The sequence below is a fragment of the Larimichthys crocea genome, chromosome III, assembly GCF_000972845.2.
Source record: "Larimichthys crocea isolate SSNF chromosome III, L_crocea_2.0, whole genome shotgun sequence".
Taxonomy (NCBI): domain Eukaryota; kingdom Metazoa; phylum Chordata; class Actinopteri; family Sciaenidae; genus Larimichthys; species Larimichthys crocea.
Genome location: NC_040013.1, coordinates 22,900,253 through 22,918,788, shown reverse-complemented (window position 1 = coordinate 22,918,788; position 18,536 = coordinate 22,900,253). Strand labels below are relative to the sequence as shown.

General features: G+C 41.7%; 1 protein-coding gene across 2 annotated transcripts in view; it reads right to left on the bottom strand.

The window, feature by feature from the left end:
- The window catches only part of slc8a1b (solute carrier family 8 member 1b), a 133,303-nt gene extending 130,091 nt beyond the window's left edge, over positions 1 to 3,212 (bottom strand). For both annotated transcript variants that reach the window (XM_010743188.3, XM_019260587.2), the window contains exon 1: positions 2,653 to 3,212. The gene's annotated coding sequence lies outside the window, so the exon portion shown is untranslated. The remainder of the gene's footprint in view (positions 1 to 2,652) is intronic.
- Positions 3,213 to 18,536: the final 15,324 nt, after the last annotated feature.

The window sequence follows — 18,536 nt, the reverse complement described above, 5'->3', positions numbered from 1 at the left end:
TTGGGTAGGGATGGGAATCGAGAACCAGTTCTTGTTGACATTTGGCAGTTTATCTAACGATTCTCTTATCAATTCCAGCAAGCACAACTAATTACGTCACGTAACTTACGCGAGTTTCGCACGTGCAGTGCAATCAGTAGTAAACAATGGCACCCACTCGGTTTAATTGCTCCAAAGTTTGGCTGCATTTTGCCAAAAAAATATACCAACAGGGCGACTTGCAATCATTGCAAAGTAGAGATAACAGCATTGGGAGGGAACACGACGAACATGCAGAAACATTTGCGCACACAACATGCAATATTTTTAAATGAATGTCGTGTTTTTGACACGCTTCGGACTGGAGATGAATCTCAACCTAGCAGCAGCAGCCAGGCTATGAGCACCTCTGCGGTTACTACGGAAGGTAACTCTGGTAAGTAACCCACTGCCTACCATGTTAGCGCGATGTGCTTCTTTGTAAAACATGTATAACAGTTAACATTAAACATGTGTATTTGCCACAGTTACACATCGTTACTAGGCTGTGGGCCTCTTTTGACCTCGCTGTTGTAGTTTTGTAGTAAGTTGATGCTGATCAAACTGTTTGTTCTCCTTTTTTTCCCAAATGATAATCGATAAATAATCGAATCGTTAAGCAGAATCGATAATGGAATCGGAATCGGAAAAATCTTATTAATTCCCATCCTTATTCTTGGGGGGAAAAAAATGTTGAAGGCAGTTTTAACGTTATATTGGGGATACTACAGTGTTGTTCAGTCTTACTTAAGTGCAAATATAAATGCAATTTTTTTCCCCCATGAGTGTGTATGAATGATTTAAACTAAACCATTTTAAACACGACACCATAACCCATGCAGAAGAAATGAAGCCATCGCCGTTTAACCCCTTCAAAATAAATCTTTAATTCGAGTTTTTTGAAACATATTTATGGTAATAATAATAATCCTAAGCAAACCTTTCATATCACATATCAAATGTGCCACATGGTGGTATGCTAAACCTGCTTCTTGGAGCTCAGCCTCCTCTCAGCTACTACTGACTTATTTACAACATAGTGACCCAGCAATTGCTGCACTGTAGCAGCTACATGTCTGAGAGAAAGTGCCTGTGTGTGTGTGTGTGTGTGTGTGTGTGTGTGTGTGGCATCTCCTCATTCAGTAAAAGAACAGGCCTAATCTCTGACTGATGCAGACCCACTGAGAGGCGGCCTGAATCTGGCATCAAATTTGGAAAAAGGTCAGTTTTTATTTTATTTTATTGGATAACACATCACATATGTTCATCTGAATCTGTTTTGTCCAAATGCAGCCTGAGCACTGCATCAATACGAGATCTTCTATTTCATCAATAACCAACTGCACCACTGCCTGAGGGTAAAATAAAGCAGTGAAGACCTCTGACTGTGTTTCACTTTTTCATTTTCATAAATAAATATTTCATAGCACCTATAGTTCCTCTGTGTCATGAGCATAAAGCCTCGACTGAAGTCAGCTGGAAAAAAGATTGCCTGGGAAGCCTTGATGGTTCCTGCCTGATGTGCCAAGCACTCCTCACAAGACGAACCGTTTGTAGTGTCACATCAGGAGAATGAAAAGCCGCTGTCTGCTGCCTCCTCTAATATTATCTGTGCCAGGTTTACAGGAACAGTTAAATGATGCGTGAAGCTCTGTCGTTGATTCATTTCTCTTTAATAGCAGGCAGCGCGTAAAACAAGCTTTTATAATTGGATATAAGACAAAAAAAATCCAACTCGTACACTTGTAATTCAGAAACAACGCTGAATTCATCCCATTCAAACTCAAACCGCGGGGTCCGGACTCCTATCTCTCCCCAGCCTGCACCGCACAGATGTGCAAAGGCACTCCATCAACCCCCCCAAAAAGCACTGCACTGTCTGGCGCAAAGGATACAGCCGTGCATAACTGCGCAAAATGTGCATCCCATTGCGCTTTTAAGCGACTGGATCATTTATCCTCTGCAAGGATTACCATCTCTAAGGGGAAATTTAGCATGGACTGCGCATGTTTGTCACCCAACTTCCACATTGAAAGCCTATAAAAGGGTGCGAGCGTGGTTTATCTGAACGTGCTCTGCATCAGTAATTATTGTTCCTCTAGAAAATTAGCGAGGCAGGCAGCCGGACTTAAACATGGGAGGAAAGAAAGGGAGAGGAGGGCAGGGAAAGAGGGTGGGAATGAAGGGCAAAAAAAAAAAAACAGCCCCTGAAGCCAAAGACTAATTTTAATGAGAAAACAAATGACAAACACCTCCCACCGCACCCTGTGATTTCAAAATCATCAAATGGTCCTCTCTCTACAAATCTCTGAATCACAGAGGAGGAAAGGCGCAGTGTGGAAAGCGTGGCGCGGGAGGATGAGGTGAGGAAACATCGTCTCCACATCGCATCCAAACCCTCCCGACGCATGGTGCTTACAAGTCTCCAAACGGTCTCTCCATGCGGCGACGCGGTCCCATTTTCACACCCCATTCACTCTATTTCCCCCCCTCCCCAAAAAACTTGCCTTCTCCACAGACAATGCGGTGAAATAGAGGCAAAGACCCCCCCGGCACTCATCATCATCATCATCATCCCCGCTAAAAAAATAAATAAAATAAAAAACGCACCCAGAAAACTGCGGAACGTCTTACCTTTTTTATCCAGAGAGACTCCAACAATCCGGAGAAGACAGTCAGTAGTAAAATCAGCACTAATAATAGAAGCAATGCAAGGAGTAAGAGGAGGAGGAGTAGTAGTAGAGGTAAGCCAGTAGTGGGGAATGGTAATGGAGACGCAGGGAGCTCTTATACGCTAGCGTATCCACCGACCGAGACGCACAAAAGAAGGGGAGAGGAGTCCGGATTCCCATGCACTGACAGCTTTTTATTTGTTGTTTTCTGGTGTTGCCTACTCCTCGTTTCCATGCGACCTGTACGACCTTTCTGATCGGATGACCGGAGCGGCGCTTTATCAGCAAACCCGCATTTGTTGGGACGAGGCGCGCAGGACAGCGGGCTTCTTCCTCATTCTTCCCTTCCCGTCCCCTCTAGCTCCGATCGCAAGAGAAAGAGAGAGAGAGAGAGTAGAGTGAGAGGGAGAGAGAGAGAGAGCGAAAGTGTGTGTGTGAGTGTGTGTCTGTGTGTGAGCAGGTCTCTACTTCGTCTGTTCCCTCACACACCGACTAAGGATCAGCTCGCCCTCCTCCTCCTCCTCCTTCTCTGTGCTGTGTGTGTGCGCGCCTCTTTCACTTCTCTGTCTTTGTGTGTGTGTGTGTGTGTGTGTGTGTGTGTGTGTGTGTGTGTGTGTGTGTGTGTACACGCGTATATCTGGCTTGTCACTCTCTCTCTCTCTCTCACACACACACACACACACACACACACTGTCTCACCCGCTCTAACCCCCACTTCCCTCTTACTCACGTTACCCACCCTTTAATATCAATTTCCCATTGAAAATAAAAAGTGAGTCCAGAAACATGTCACACATCCATGCTTCTCGCCTCCATAACGGATTCATACAATGATGTCATAAAATCCATCAGTTTTTAACCTTATCATTAAAATGACAGTTTCTTACTTGGCTGACAGGTATGCATTCAAATCTTAAATTGGGACTGTTCCATTATCTACAATAATGGACAAACAAGAACCAAGAGAAGCAGCATACAAAATAACCTCAACTTAAGAGTTGGGTTTATGAAATACGTGCACTCCTTTTGTAAACTTCACCAAGAGGAACTGGCTTCTCAATAAATAATATATGAAACTATAAGACTCAACTCACAAAGCAACACTTCTTTTCTTTCAGTAGCCATGGTATAAGCACAATAATGCAACCAAGGCTGAACCATTACTATAAAATAACAGACTCAAACTTTTCATTACAAATCGGGTCCAATCAACTACATCAGGATTGCTTCTTCTGATTTGAATTTAGAAAAGAAGTCCACTACAAATCTGACCTGGAGACACTGGCAGTGAACACACGGCTTCAAAATATTTTGTGTGAAAAACACAAGTATGAATTCGAAATTTCATCGTCCTAGTGTCAAAAACTGTGGCCCCCAATAGGGACATTTTTGCGAATCGACCAACCGTCTGACTGACCAAACCAACAGAGGGCGCTATAGAGCTGATGGTCGCAGCTAAAAACACTTAGCAGCTTTATTCCAAAATCGCTGTGTGGTTCCTGTTTTGTCGTCAGATGTGAACTGCTCTGCATCAGTACAGTTTAAAGTGTCTGTATAATATATTTGTATAGGCAGCACAGCAGAGGTACGCTGCAGTATCAGTGGGGCGTCACAAGACGGTGACTTTTAAGTTAACTGGTTCCAGGGACCAAAAGAAATGCCTGATCAGCAGAGGTGTTCGGTACATATGCGAATACATTCAATTAAATTAAGTGAATCCATTACACTGAATCACAATTCCCACTGTTGCCAAATTAGTATCTTTTAGCAGTGGAGCTCCCCACTGGTGACTGTTGTCAGCTCAGCTGTGATTCACAGCATATTCCTTTCTGATTAAAATCCTATTAAAAAACCGCAAACGCTACAGAAACAATATTTGGATAAGTCAGTCATAAATAATGAGCTGCTGAGCCAGTAACCTAATGTGCAGTGCATGTATTGGCTAGTTTTGTGCTAAACTGAACATGATAGCAGATCAAATGTAGTGCTGAACTGAAGACAGTCGGAATCAGAGCTGAGGCTACATGAATCATGATGCCTTCACTTACAGACGTACAAACTTAGGTGCATTTGATTGATGGTGTGTTCACTTACTTATGTACAATACTGAAGTGGATTTGAATGGCGACTCAAATTGTCACAACTTGGCTTGTAAGGCCGCGAGTTTATCAGTGGCGGCTGGCCAATAGAGGGCGGTAGGGCGCCGCCCTCTCTGAGCCACAAAAATAAAATGAAAAAATTCAAATTAATCATAATAATCTTAAATCATTCATATTTTCAATATTTGTATTGGCCCCCAGGTATCTTCACATTGTCAAATCTGGCCCTCTTTAAAAAAAAGTTTGGACACCACTGATCTGAGTGTTCATTTGACTGACAGCTTGATGGGAGAGCAGCCATTAATATCAAATATCTGTGCTGCTAATATGCCCAGCACACCGCTCCAACCGAGTCCTACCACCAGTCAAACTTCCACTGCAGCCATCGCATCTTCTCCGAAAGTCGCTTTGGATAAAAGCTAAATGACTAAATGTAAATGTAAATGACTAAGGGATTGACCGCAACATTTATCGATCCTGTTTTTGCTGTATGACTAGAGGCAAATTACATTGAGGTTCTAAAAAGTATTTAGAAGGTGTTAAAAAGGTATTAAATGGTATTAGATTTAACCCCAGGTTTCCTGCATAAATTTCACAGAGCACTGGTATCCTGTAGTTTGTGTTAAATTGTATCAGGATGGGATGGTTTATGAAACTGGCTGAATATGGCAGAGCCCCACCTGGAATATTCTTCACCAGCCGCCACTTAAACTGGGATTAATAAAAAGAATAACAGTTTGAGTGACCACAAATCATTGAATGAATGAGGAGTAAAGGACAGTTTGCTAAGTCCCGATTTTCAAAATTGATCAAAATAGGCAGGCAAGCGAGACAAAGCAAATAAATCCAAGAATGAGTAGACAAAATAAGGTTTGCTACAGGAAATCCAAATAGAGCCAGCCAGGAATGAGGAGTAGTTGGGTGGGCAAGTACTGTACTGGGTTAGGTGACCTGAAAAGTAGGGAACCTTAGTGTGGGCAAATAGATCACAGGGTGTGGGAAATTCCAGAGTCGCACTGGTGAGAATGTGAGATGAAAGAGACTAAATTCAGAAGGACGTCTCACAGTGTCCCACCAAGTTGATCAAGATGCTAGTGTTACAAAGACAAGTCAGTGAGGACACTTCAGTAATGGGTCGAAACCAAGGAAATGCTTTGCAAGGTAGATCACATTGGCAATGGCAAAGAGCCCTGTTAACTTGCATGTTAACCTGTGTGAATTAACACGGAGAGGCTTTTAGAGAGGTTGTCGCCTAAGGCTGAAACAAGCACAGGTGCAGAGACTGTGGACTTTGTGAGCACAGAGTAAACATAAGGAGCTGCTCGGGAGTTGATCCTGGGCTCTAGAGAAGCAGCTATTCAGGTTGGCACACAGGATTTTTTTTAGGATTATTCAAACAGAAACTGGATCACAAGACAATGAAACAGGCTAATCTGGTCCAGGATGGTTAGATGCTGGGAGACCAAGGAGAGACCAGAGGGCACAGGCTGATAGGACACTGGCTCAAGTAGACCTGATGGAGACACTGATTTGGACTGCAGAGAAATAGAGATAAACTGGAGGTGAGACTTGATCGATACATAGAGGCTATAGAATTGGACTAGAGGCAGGTTTTGGCAGGGAAAATAGCTTTGACGGGGATACTGGAGCAGGCTTTAAACAATGGATAGTTTTAAGCTTGACAGATAAAGGCTTAGGCAGTGACAACAGAAAAGCTCAGGTTAAGACACAGGTTAAGAGAAGCTATAAGCTCATGCTGAGAAACAGAAATGGATTCAGGCTTAGGTGGAGAGGCAAAAACAGATCCAAGTTCAGACAGAGAAGCAGAGAAGGTGAAATGAAATGAAGGTTGGAAACTAATTCATGGTTAGATGGACAGAGGAAGGAGACAGAGGGAAAGTTATCCAATTGAAAAGTAAAGGGCAAGCTATCTGTCAGCAGGGTGGGAGGTAAGGATTTCAAAATAAACGGGCAGCAAAGAATCGGATATGTTGGCTGACTGAGGAAGTGAACAATTGGTTAGTCAGATCTACCAAACTTGTGAATGGCAAGGGTTTCCACGGATAATACGGTATTGTTCCGTACTGAAGAAAATCTACCGTCTCCAGCTGAATGGGACTACTCTGATTCAAAATATCTTCACATGCTTGGAATGACATGAGAATAATATCGAGACGTTCACCAGTCATAGAGGAGAAGTATTAAATCAGAATTCGTGGAAAGAATGACATGCTTTTTAAAAAAATGTTGGCGAACACCTTCTGGTCATGTCCACCAAAAAAAAAAAGGAAAAAAGAAAGAGGCATTAGAGGGGACTGTGGCATGGACCTAATGAGGGCTTGTGAAACTACAAGTAACATTGGTGGGCCTATAGGGATCATTAGTCGATATCCCTGAGAGACAACAAGGCAAGATCCCACAAATTCTTACTGCTGGTACAGCTGATTTGGTAAAGGCTTGCCAGGCTGGAGCAAGGAAAACACCGGGAATATGACAGTGGCTGTAGATGTACAGTAGACATAAATATAGATACAAGAAACTTCACTTGTAAAGATAATTATGAGGCTTTTACTCAGTTTGTCGAGTGCTCTTGAGTTACAGTATAGAAAGGTCTGTAAATAAAATAGTTTTCTTTCACACTTTCGTCATTCATGCAGTTCATGCTTAAATATTAATTCTAAGTAGTAGTTCGCCCACTAAAGATTTTTAAAAATTCATTCTTTATCATTTTTTCATGACCATGATTTTTACCTTATCCTTCCACTGAATTATAATATTGTCCTTTAATTGAATTTGCTTCATTTCTGTCAAGATAAGAAAGCATATTTCAACAAAACTCCACTGAAATATATTGAGAAAAGATGTGAGAGATCCCTTTGCAGATGTGAAGATGAAACAGACACATAAGAGCTTTATTTTATTCATAATTCAGAAAAGCTGCACCCCAGGGTGCCTTCTTAAAGCAAAGCCATTCTCATAACTGTCAATCAAACAATCCTGCTACACAATCATCATCAAGACCTGTGCTGGTGACATGAGCTGAATATGTCCAGATTGAGTGTAGTGATGCAGCTGCAATATGTCAAACGCTGTTTAAAGGAGACTTTGAATTAAAGGAAAAATCCACCATAAAACAATGTTTTTCAATGAATCTGTGTTGTTGTGCGTAAAATAATATCCTACACTAATTACTGTTTATACAGCAAAAGTTCTGGTCATGCAGCTGAATGCAGAATGCAGAAACATCATAAAGTTTCAAAGAGAGCTTCTTGACTTTTTTTGGAGTTGATATCACGGGTTGGAAGAAAATCATTTGAGGTTTTGTTTCAGGGTGAATTTCCCTATTACTGAATAATAGCGGTGTGCACTCCTTGGTGAACAGAGGCTGAGAAGCATGCTGCATCTCTGCAGGGACGCATTTTATTAGACTGTCACCATGATTATGATAATGGTAGACTGCTGTGAAATAGGATAATTTACATTTTAGTATAATTTGGTTGTGGCAGTGTAAAATATGGGAAAGATGGCAATTCATCATGCAGTTACAAAGACTGTACACACACACAAAGAATATAATCTCACAAAAAGGAATAAGAATAGAGAAGTCACACGCACAGTATAGAGGAAGCCCACGTTTTTATATCCTTTTTTTCAAGTCTTGTTCTCTAAATACAAAGTACAATTTTAACATGACAATGGTACACTATCTGGCTAACCACATAGACGGTTAAACCTCAATGCTGCGATTCTTCTGGACACCTACAGCTGAGGTGAAAAGCCATGAATGGACTTGTTACTCAAACTAGTGTCAAAGTAGACAACTACCAAATAACAGGTTAGATGGTTATAACGTTAAATTTCCATCACAGCAAAGGTAGATAGGGTGGCAATACTTTTGTTACATTTCTTTCTGCTCAACTGTGGGCAGCAGATTTAGCAGGGCATTCCAGGCATCCCTCTGAGCAAGTTCTGGGTCAGCCCTGGGGTCTCCCACCACTTGGACATGCCTAGAAAACCTCCAAAGGAAGGGCATCCCTATCAGATGACTGATCCATCTCAGATGGCTCCTTTTAATGCAAATGAGCAGCGACTCTACTTTGAGCTACCTCTGGATGTCCAAGTTCTTCACCCTGTCTTTAAGGCTATCTGTGATCTCCTTCTTTCGGTCACTACCCAAAACTCATGACCATAGGTGAGGGTTGGAATGTAGATGGACTGGAAAATTGAGAGCCTTCCCCACATTTTCCTAACACTCGTGAACAAGTCCCCAAGACACTTAGACCTGGAGGTACCAATCTACAAGTACTCTAATGTGCTCTGCATGTGCTTCAAAGAAGAGTTACCCTAACCCCTAAAATACACTGCATGCGGAATGGCTCCGGAAAGGCTCCGCCAAGGCGACGGAGCCGATAGGTTTCAATTTTAGTCAATGTGTCTCTGGTTCCACTGCGTCACGGCTCCAGAACGACTCCGCAAGACATACGCAGAGCTTCTATTTTTCACGGACGCCGGAGCACGGTGCATAAATTCAGCACAGAGCAGATTGTGAAGTCAACAGGTCAGAGGTTTTCAGGCGTCTTTTCACACCGTCGACACCATGGATGAGGAGAAGTTGATTCTGGGGGTCCAAAATCAACCTATCATTTATGATTTATGATTTACCTCACATCCTTTTTATAAGGACACCAGAAAAAAGATGCGGCGTGGAATGCCATTGCAGGAGTCAAAGAGGCTACATATTGCTCGCAAGAATTCGCGAGATCTTGTGCGTTCTGGCGAGTTGGCGGACGGCGGAGTACGCTGTCGTTCCGGAGCAGAGCCGTTCCGGAGCCGTTCCGCATGCAGTGTATTTTCGGTGTAAGAAGATCTGACCTGGCCATTGTTTGTAACTTGATCCAAACTTCTGGACCCAACACAGATAGTGACGGTATGAAGGTGAGAAAGAGTAGAAAATTTGCCGAGCATTTTGAGCTAACACTTAAGCAAACTTTCCAATTTCTCTGGAAAGTCACCATGACTTTGTAAAGTTACAAAAATTGAGGGCAGTGCCCCGTCTCTACTCCAATCAACTGTATAAAAAGGAGCTTAGATTGGCCATTTACTGTCTCTTTATGTTGCAAATATGGTTTCAGAGTTTCCACATTATGGAGGAAGAATAATTACATTTTCTTTTAGAAACATTTACAGATGATGACCTGCGTAAAATATAATCTCCCCAAAAAAAATCTGCATTGTCACTGGCCTTCATTCAGATGCAGCTCTGTCCCAACTATTGCTCTCACGGTTGTTTTATTGACTGTATTGAGTGTGTCTGTAAAGCTGCTTGACATGCAAAAGCACACACACCAAGGCTGTTGATTGTCTTTGATTGTTTTTCCAAAATACAATATATTGACAAATTAGTCAAATGTGGCTGAAATTCAAACCTTAATGATCACATTTGCATAATATTGACCTTTGAAGGTTCAGTAGGTAGCAAAGAACGAAAAATCTAGTGTAGTATAAGTATAGTATTTTGTGTATCTTGTAGATTAAATGCGGTTTTCCAGTTTCCTGTCTTTGTTTTGTGTTTAAAGTTGTCTGAAAGAATATAAGCATCTTCCAGTCGTCTCTTGTTAAGGGGGAGCCGTCTTTGCCATGGTGACACTACACTAACCAGCTGCAGACGATGGAGCTTGGAATGAGCAGCCATTGATAGATGGATGTATAAATATATCTACTGCAGAGATGTGTCATGTGACCTCTTTACATTCACACTGTTACAGGCCCTACCAGCAAACGACTTCATCTGCATTGATGGACAAGTCAATAATTCATTACACGCTACAGAGATGTTCTTAATGTCACCTCATGTTTGCATGGAGACAATCCCATTTACATACACACACACACACACACACAGGTTGGCTGGAGCAAGCAGGAGGTGAGTAATCTTACCAAAGGGGACATCTGCACACATAATGCTGAGTCACTCAGCATATATCTCTCTCACATACACACTCTCTCCCTCTCCCTCTCTCTCAGTCCAGACAGTGTCAGGGGAATTGGTTGTCCAAGACAGTGCGTAACGTGCTTGACGCGTTGACCCTCTCTGCACGTCCCTTTTCTTGGATGAATGGTCACTAGTGGCATCATTGCACATCTAATAATAAAACAACATAGTGATGCACTGTTTTTGAATTGAGCCACTGTCCTTCAAAATGTCCCTTGTAAGAAATGATGATATGAAACCCGAACAGAAGAAATGTGCAGGTGAAATTAGGGCCTACAACTGGCAGGATGCACATATTTTGGCCAGTTAATGGTGAAATCTGTGGGTCGTGACTGAGGAACTTTACTTGGGTGCACATGATATTGCTCTCAGTACCTTGATACGAACATGACTTATAGTAATGGGGCCTAACATTGGCCTAAACTGTGAGTGCCTCTTTTGCACAAAAGAAATCACACCACAGCCCACATGGCAACGGGCACAAAAGAAGAACACAGACCCCAAAAGGCTTTGAGTCACTCTCCATTGTGACCTGCAACGGCTCATCCTTACAAACATTATACAGCAGGGTTCCCCTAGTTTATCCAATTTCGTGAAAAAAACATCAATTATGAGAGTGAAAAATGCATTTCGTGTTTGCTCAAATTTGTAAAATTACCTATTTTTCCTTTTATCTGATAACGACTGGACGCATATTGTGCCTCATGTCTGTCCTCAACAAATGTGGAAGTACATAGTGTGACATGCTGCAAAGCCTTTTAAGGAGAGGGCCGATGGGGATACATAGGTCAAAGACAAAGTGTGGTTTGGAAACAGAAACTTTCATTTCCAGTTTGCTACCACGGTCAGTGTTGTTTTTATTATTCTATCTCCCTAATCTTAACCAAGTAATTTATGTGCTTAAACATATTTAAATCTGTATCCACACCAGTAGTGGAGCAGAAAGATAAATCAGAAAGATAAGAGTTTTAAAAGCTGCTGAAAAATAATGTCCAACAAATATGGGAGTCCTTCTGGAAGGCAACAACAAATGTCATATGCTGTTGTTTAGCTACACTGTTGAGTAGGGAATTGAAAATATAATCAATGTTACTCTGTAGGGATATGATCCAACAAAAAGCCACCTGTAGGACATTTTTCATGTGTGGCATTAACAGACATGACTGTGGTTCGGTCCTGCTGTGCTGGTTGGTGCACCTGTTGTGAGTTGATTGGCTCAGGACAGGTGCAAAACATGCCCAGTGACTGACGCTGTGACACTGGTGTCATGTTGTCTAAGCTTAGCCACGGTAGAAAGAAAAATAGCCCACCTGACCCGTGGAGTCTGGAGAAAGACAAACACAAAAAAGTAGACTGGAGGTTTGATCGAAGACGTTTCACCATTACTCTGAAGGTCGCAGTAACTATCGGTTTTTATACACAGTTGACTGATATTGTACAAAATGGTAACTGTCTGACAAGCTCCACTTGCATAACATTTAAAATAAAAAGAACAAAAGGGACGACGATAAAGACAAAATAAATCCACGGGAATTCATGAGAGGAATAAAATGAGCAGGTTTGCTGAAAGGTTGTCCTTGCCGACTGGTGAGGTTTCTGCAGGGCAACGATGATCAGTCTGCCGAACTGGATTAGTCTGAAATGTCAAGAGAGGAAAACAGTAACAGAGGTGAAATGAAAGATGGGGGAGTATCAGACATCAGCTGTGAAGAGAGACCAGCCTGCAGTATGCTGTGTCCCTAAATACTGACAGAAAGAACACACACATGCACACACTTCCATGTACAGTACACACACACACACACACACACATCTTGCATGTGTACAGATCTACAGGTCAGAAAAATCAAAATCAAATGAAACCTGGCATGACATAAAGTCTCTTAGCAAACATCAATCCATTTATTTGAGCCTTGCCTGCTCATAAAAAAACACATCAACATTATATGGCTTCCTTCTGTTGGAGACTTTGGACTGATGGCGTTGTAACCGGGTCATTTAAGTAAACAGTGTGTGTCGTTTCAGACGTGACCTTTGACCTTCTGATGATTAAACTTTTAATGGGTAGTAGACCTCAGGGAGAAGAAAACTGTTATGCAATGCAAGAGAGACACACAAGAGACACACACAAACATGCTCATACTCCTTTCCTTTGCCTGATGTCTACCAGAGCTGTCATTCCAGCTTTGACCAACAGCGGGTCAAGATGTGTTCCTCCTAAAGCAACACAGAGGCCACAGCCCCACTCAGGTATATGCATGTCTGTGCATGTGTGTGTGTGTGTGCCAATATCACAGAGTCTAGAGCGCTAAAACACCCACTCTTCACACACTTGTGTGTTTTCACCTATCCTCAACTTTCTGCACATTTAAACCATAGACAGTATAAATAAGGATTTTCACACACGGGTTTATAAAGAGCAGTTGTGAACCTCCTCCTGGCTAATATCTATAGAAACCAAAACGGTTTCTTTTGTACCAGACTGTATACATGTTTATTTCTGCTGTGAAGTTGGACATTTTAAATATGGGGGCCTTATGGAGACTGACTCACTTCTGTAGCCAGCCTCATGTGGACATTAGAGGAACTGCACGTCTGCACAGCCACAGAGGTTGCCGCTTGATTTAAACAACCGCAGAGATACCAGAGCATCTCTGCTTTGTCTCATTTTTGGTATGCAACCACAACGTGATTGGCTGACCTAATTATGTGAACGCTTTCAGAAATTTTGGTGATGGGAAGTTGGTGAGGTCCATGGATTTGTCAAATATCTTGGATATCATGGATAGTAGTGAACGGAAGTAAAACAAATCCACTGTAAATCAGATATGTAGACTTAAATAAATCATGTGCATTTAAAGCCCAAACCACATCCTATATCATTGTTTTCATATTTGTACCACATGAATTTGGACTGTGCTGATACCAGGAAAGAACAATCATGTCATTATATCTCTCTGTCTCCCTCACTCCTCACCTGCAGCCACTCCTCTGTTATTGGGGACAGCCTAAAATAAGGGAACTATTTTGGGGTGGGGGGGCTGAGCTAAAAAAAAAAAAATAGCCCAGGGCTCCTCTCTTTTTCCTCTCCTCCTCCCTCCTTTCTCCTCTCTTCTCCTTTCCAGTAGCCTTGGGCCTCAGTAAAAACAGAGCAGTGTAAAATGAAATGGTACTGAGTGGAGCAGGATGACACAGAGCAGAGCATGACGTATACTGCGTTACAATAAACTGAAGTCAAGTCAAATGAGAGTATAATAGAGACAAATAGAGTGTTAGAAAGCAAAGCAACCAGTAAATAATACAATGAGCCATCAAGATGATGTGCAAAACACATTTTCTATACGGCTATTTAAGATCTGACAAATGGTATACAAGGAGTTTATTTTAAATGTCTAACTTCTCTTTTGCCGTTTTACAAGAAAACACTGTGAATAAAACATTTGAATGTTGTGCTTTCCATTGTATCTGCACTGTATATTAATGAATCACTGTCCTTGTCGTACCTTAATTATCATAAATTCATACTGAGGTGTCACTTCACACAAGCCACGCTTCACAAACTCCCCTCTGAAGTGACACGAAAGAAGCAATCCAGAAAGTGAGGAGGCACTTTGTGACAAAAACAAATAGCCTGCTACTCAGCAGAACGGCTTCAGCAAATAGGCGACACAATGAAGTGAAATCACAGAGCAGGTGAACACTGTCACTTCTTCACTGAGAAGTAGGCGATGAATTAAACAATGAGAAAGGCTGCAGTTTTAGAGTGATCAGCAAAAGTGAGTCTAAAGGAGGATCGGTTTCATAAGTAAAACTTATGGAAAAGGTGAATGCAGATTTTCCAAATCACCATAAATATGCATTTACAAGTCAGACCCGTGCATATAACTTGATCATGCTCACTGTGGGACTTTTCGGGGAAATGTTGCAGTAGCTGGTTTGCTTTTGTTTTGCCCTGAAGTTAAAACCACAGATAAATGACACCTGAAATCAAATCAGCATGATGGGGAGAAACAAAACAACCTTCTAGATCAGGAGCAGCCTATAGTTTCTCTGTGTATTCCATTAAAACCAATCAGAAAATGAGTCAGGTGGGGGTAAAAAAAAAAAAAAAAAACACCAGAGTGATGTGAAATGAACAGAGCAGAGCAGAAAAAGGAAAGAACAGATCAGACGTAAAGAGAGGGGAGCGAAGCAGAAAAGGAGAGAAAAGATTGATGCAGTGCAGGTGCAGTGCAGCCCAGTTAACAATAGAGCTGATGCACGAGGGCAGGATGAAATGAAACATGCTTCAGCTGGAAAGAAAAGCTTGTGAGAACTCTTATTTACCGGGTTTATTGGCTGTCGATAAACAGGGAGGGGGGGACTGTGACAAGCAAAAAAAGAACGAGAGAAAGGTACGAGAGGAGGAAAGTAATGAAAGTCATCGTGAACAATGACGGGAAAAAAAGAGGCATGAGTAGGAGAAGTGGAGGAAATGTAGGACAGAAGGACAAAATAGTAGGAGAAGTGGAGGAAATGTAGGACAGAAGGACAAAATGACCGAGAGAAAGAAAGGAAGGATGATGGAAAAGCACAAATGCAATGCAGAAATAACAAAGGAATAAGGAAATAAGAATGTCGGAGACAGGAATAGGGGATTGACTAAATGACCAATAGCAGGAAGCAACAAGGAAGGAAGGAAGGAAGGAAGGAAGGAAGGAAGGAAGGAAGGAAGGAAGGAATTAAATTAAAAGAAATGACATAGATAGTTTGTTTGCCTTTTAATTTTCTGGCATCTGGAACAAACTGCAGCAAAAAAAATGAATGAGCTCAAATATACAGAGCAGATCTGGGCAATGCTTGCTACTGCAGCATATTTTAGGAACATCAATCTCCTGTCTTCCTCGTTTAATCATCCTTTCCATTCATCACTCTCTCTTTTCTTTACCAAACCTTTGGATCTTCTCCCTCTTTATCTTGTCTCCTCTCCGACTGTATTTTCTGTCTGCCTCTCTCTCTTCCTCCCTCCTTTCTGCCCACACCTTTTCCCTTCACATCGCTTTCATCATCCTCCCGTCCTCTTCTAACCTCCCTTCTCCTTCCTCTTTTACAACACCCATTCTCTCCTTTCGCTTCCCCTAGTCACTTCCCCCTCCTCTCCTTACACTTTCCTCCGCTCTTATCGCACCAAACATTCATTCTTTCCACTTCTACACTCTCCTCTCCCCTCCTACACAATATTCTCTCTCTCCTCGCTTCATCTCTCCATTTCCACCTTTTCTACTCCTCTTTTTTTCTATTTCCTTTCTCTCTTTTATTCTTTTTTTTAACCCTCCTCTCTCCCCTTTAAGATCCAAAGCTTTGTTCATTACCTGCACTACAAACAAGGTTGACATTTACACAAGTGCTAATCACGGTGGACATGTCTCTGTGATGTTTCCGGTCAATCTGAGAACACGCACACTCACACACCTACACACACACACACACACACACACACTAGGTCAATGGCTGAGAGAGAGAGTACCTTATAAAGCCTGCAGCTCTCTCTGCACTGTATAGTAGCTGCATCTTAAGCTGTAACCATCCAAAAACATATGCATGTATCAATGTATGTGTGTCATTTAAACCTATGAATGGAATACAACACCTGTTGTAAAATAGTGCAGACTTAACAGACTTACATTTCCTTACAATTGCTTCTGCCACCCAGCCATACACAAGTGAGCCATCTGAATATGAATTTTAACAACCGTCTGTTTCGACGAAACGAGTGTTTACGTTGGATTGGAATATAATCCAAACGAGACGCTCTCAACATCCTGTGGATTTGTAAGACACACAAGTTGAAATGTCTTTAGTACTGAGTAGACTTAGTCACAGTTTGTTGCTTGGAGATGTTGGAACAAGCTGAACAGATAGTAGTAGAGTTAAAAAAAATAGATCTATTTTGGTTGCCTTCACCACAACTGCTGCTACTGCTGCTGATGATGATAAACAATGCACCGATTATGGTAACATTTAGTCAACATTGATTAAAGTCTAATTACAGCCTGTACACTATGAAAGATGTGTTTGAATGCTGAATCACCCAGTGATTAATTAGGACACACCACGATCACCGACCACATCAACAGGTATGTTTAAATGATATAATAATATCATTTAAACATAATAATATTAATGGAAATGGAAAGATGGTGAAGAAAGCTTGTACTTTGGATGCTGCTGCATTGTGTGGAAGCTTTGGCACATCCTTTACTAACGCCCATCCCACAAGGCACTTCTCACAATTGAGAGCCTGCCAGACTTAGTTAAGTCAGAATGCTATGTATTTGAATTGTTTCTCTTTTGGTGTTTTATTTTGAAAATCATCTGGATTCTCGATGCCGTGTGTCTATGTGTGTGTGTGTGTGTGACTTCCGACCAGCTTGATTTGCTCTGTGCAGATTTACGCAGCTGCTAATGGTGTCTGTTAAAAATAGAAGAGTCACATATTCTCAGTGGAACAGAGCGGAGCGCCGCTTCTGTCTGGGACGCCTTTGAAACGCCTCTGTCGGGTCACAAAGACTGTCTAGAAAGGCCGCGATCAACTCTGGTGGCCGTGGCGCACACGGTATGCGTCACAGCTGTGCCTGATGGAATTTAGCAGTGAGGATCCTGCAAAGATTTGGAAGGAGAGGACGAAAGAAAGGAAATAGTAGGAGAGGATTGGGAGGGTATTTAAAGGAATGTTGGAAGATCCACAATTGAGGTGTATTCCTGCTCCTGAAACTCTGCTGATAGCCTTGGTTAGAGAGTTTGGGGTATCAGCATTACTAAAGCTTACGGTCTTTTCTCAATCTTAATAATCTTTGTGATATTTTATCTTTGCAGATATTGATCATACCAGGCACTTATGCTTTAGCAACTGCTCTATTGTCAGATTAAAAAAGGACCCACATCTCCCAATGTGATGTGCATTAATTGATTGCAAACCTCCTAAGTACTCTGACTTGGCATATCTCTTTGAAGAGAAATTTCCAATGTGTGCATGAAATAGCAAAGTACTGTCTCTCCAATAGTGTAAGTGCAGTGAGACTAAACCTTCCAGCAATCGTAACTCTTAATGGTCTTCAAACGTTATCTAGTCTAGAAAATAACACTGTGCATTCATCTTTTGGCAGCTAATTAATCATCACATCAAGGATCGTCCCTATTGAGCAATTTTGCAGCTCATCTTAGCTAATGTTGTGACTCTGAAATCACATATCTGTGGTCTAAGAACTTCATGAAATGTGCTCTTTATCATAACATGGAAAACTGTGCTGAAGACACAATATGCCAATATGACCACATGATATGAGGTAATCTTAAGTAGCTTGACATTTAAAAAGCAGAGGTGGGGGTTGTTACTATGGGGACATGCAGTATATTCCACTAAAAAATTTTTTTTTTTCATGATAAACTGCTGGTGAATGGTGCTGTGGCCATCGTTGGGTCGTAATACATCTTCAGGCCTTCCACACCTGACCAAGACGAATGCAGGTCAGCAAATACAACTTAAAAGCTCCTTACTTTCACTTACAACTGATTGTATGATAGGCTGACAAGACCTTATTGACCAGTACAGTACAAGATACCGGAGGCCACTCTGGGTAGACTGCAGACAAAAAAAAGAAAGAAAAGCTGTTTCTGTTTCTCAAAAGCAGTCGATGTTGCCCTTGAGAATATCCTCAAAGTAATTTCTTTGTTAGAATACTGCAGCTGTACCTGACTTTCTAATAACCTGGATCC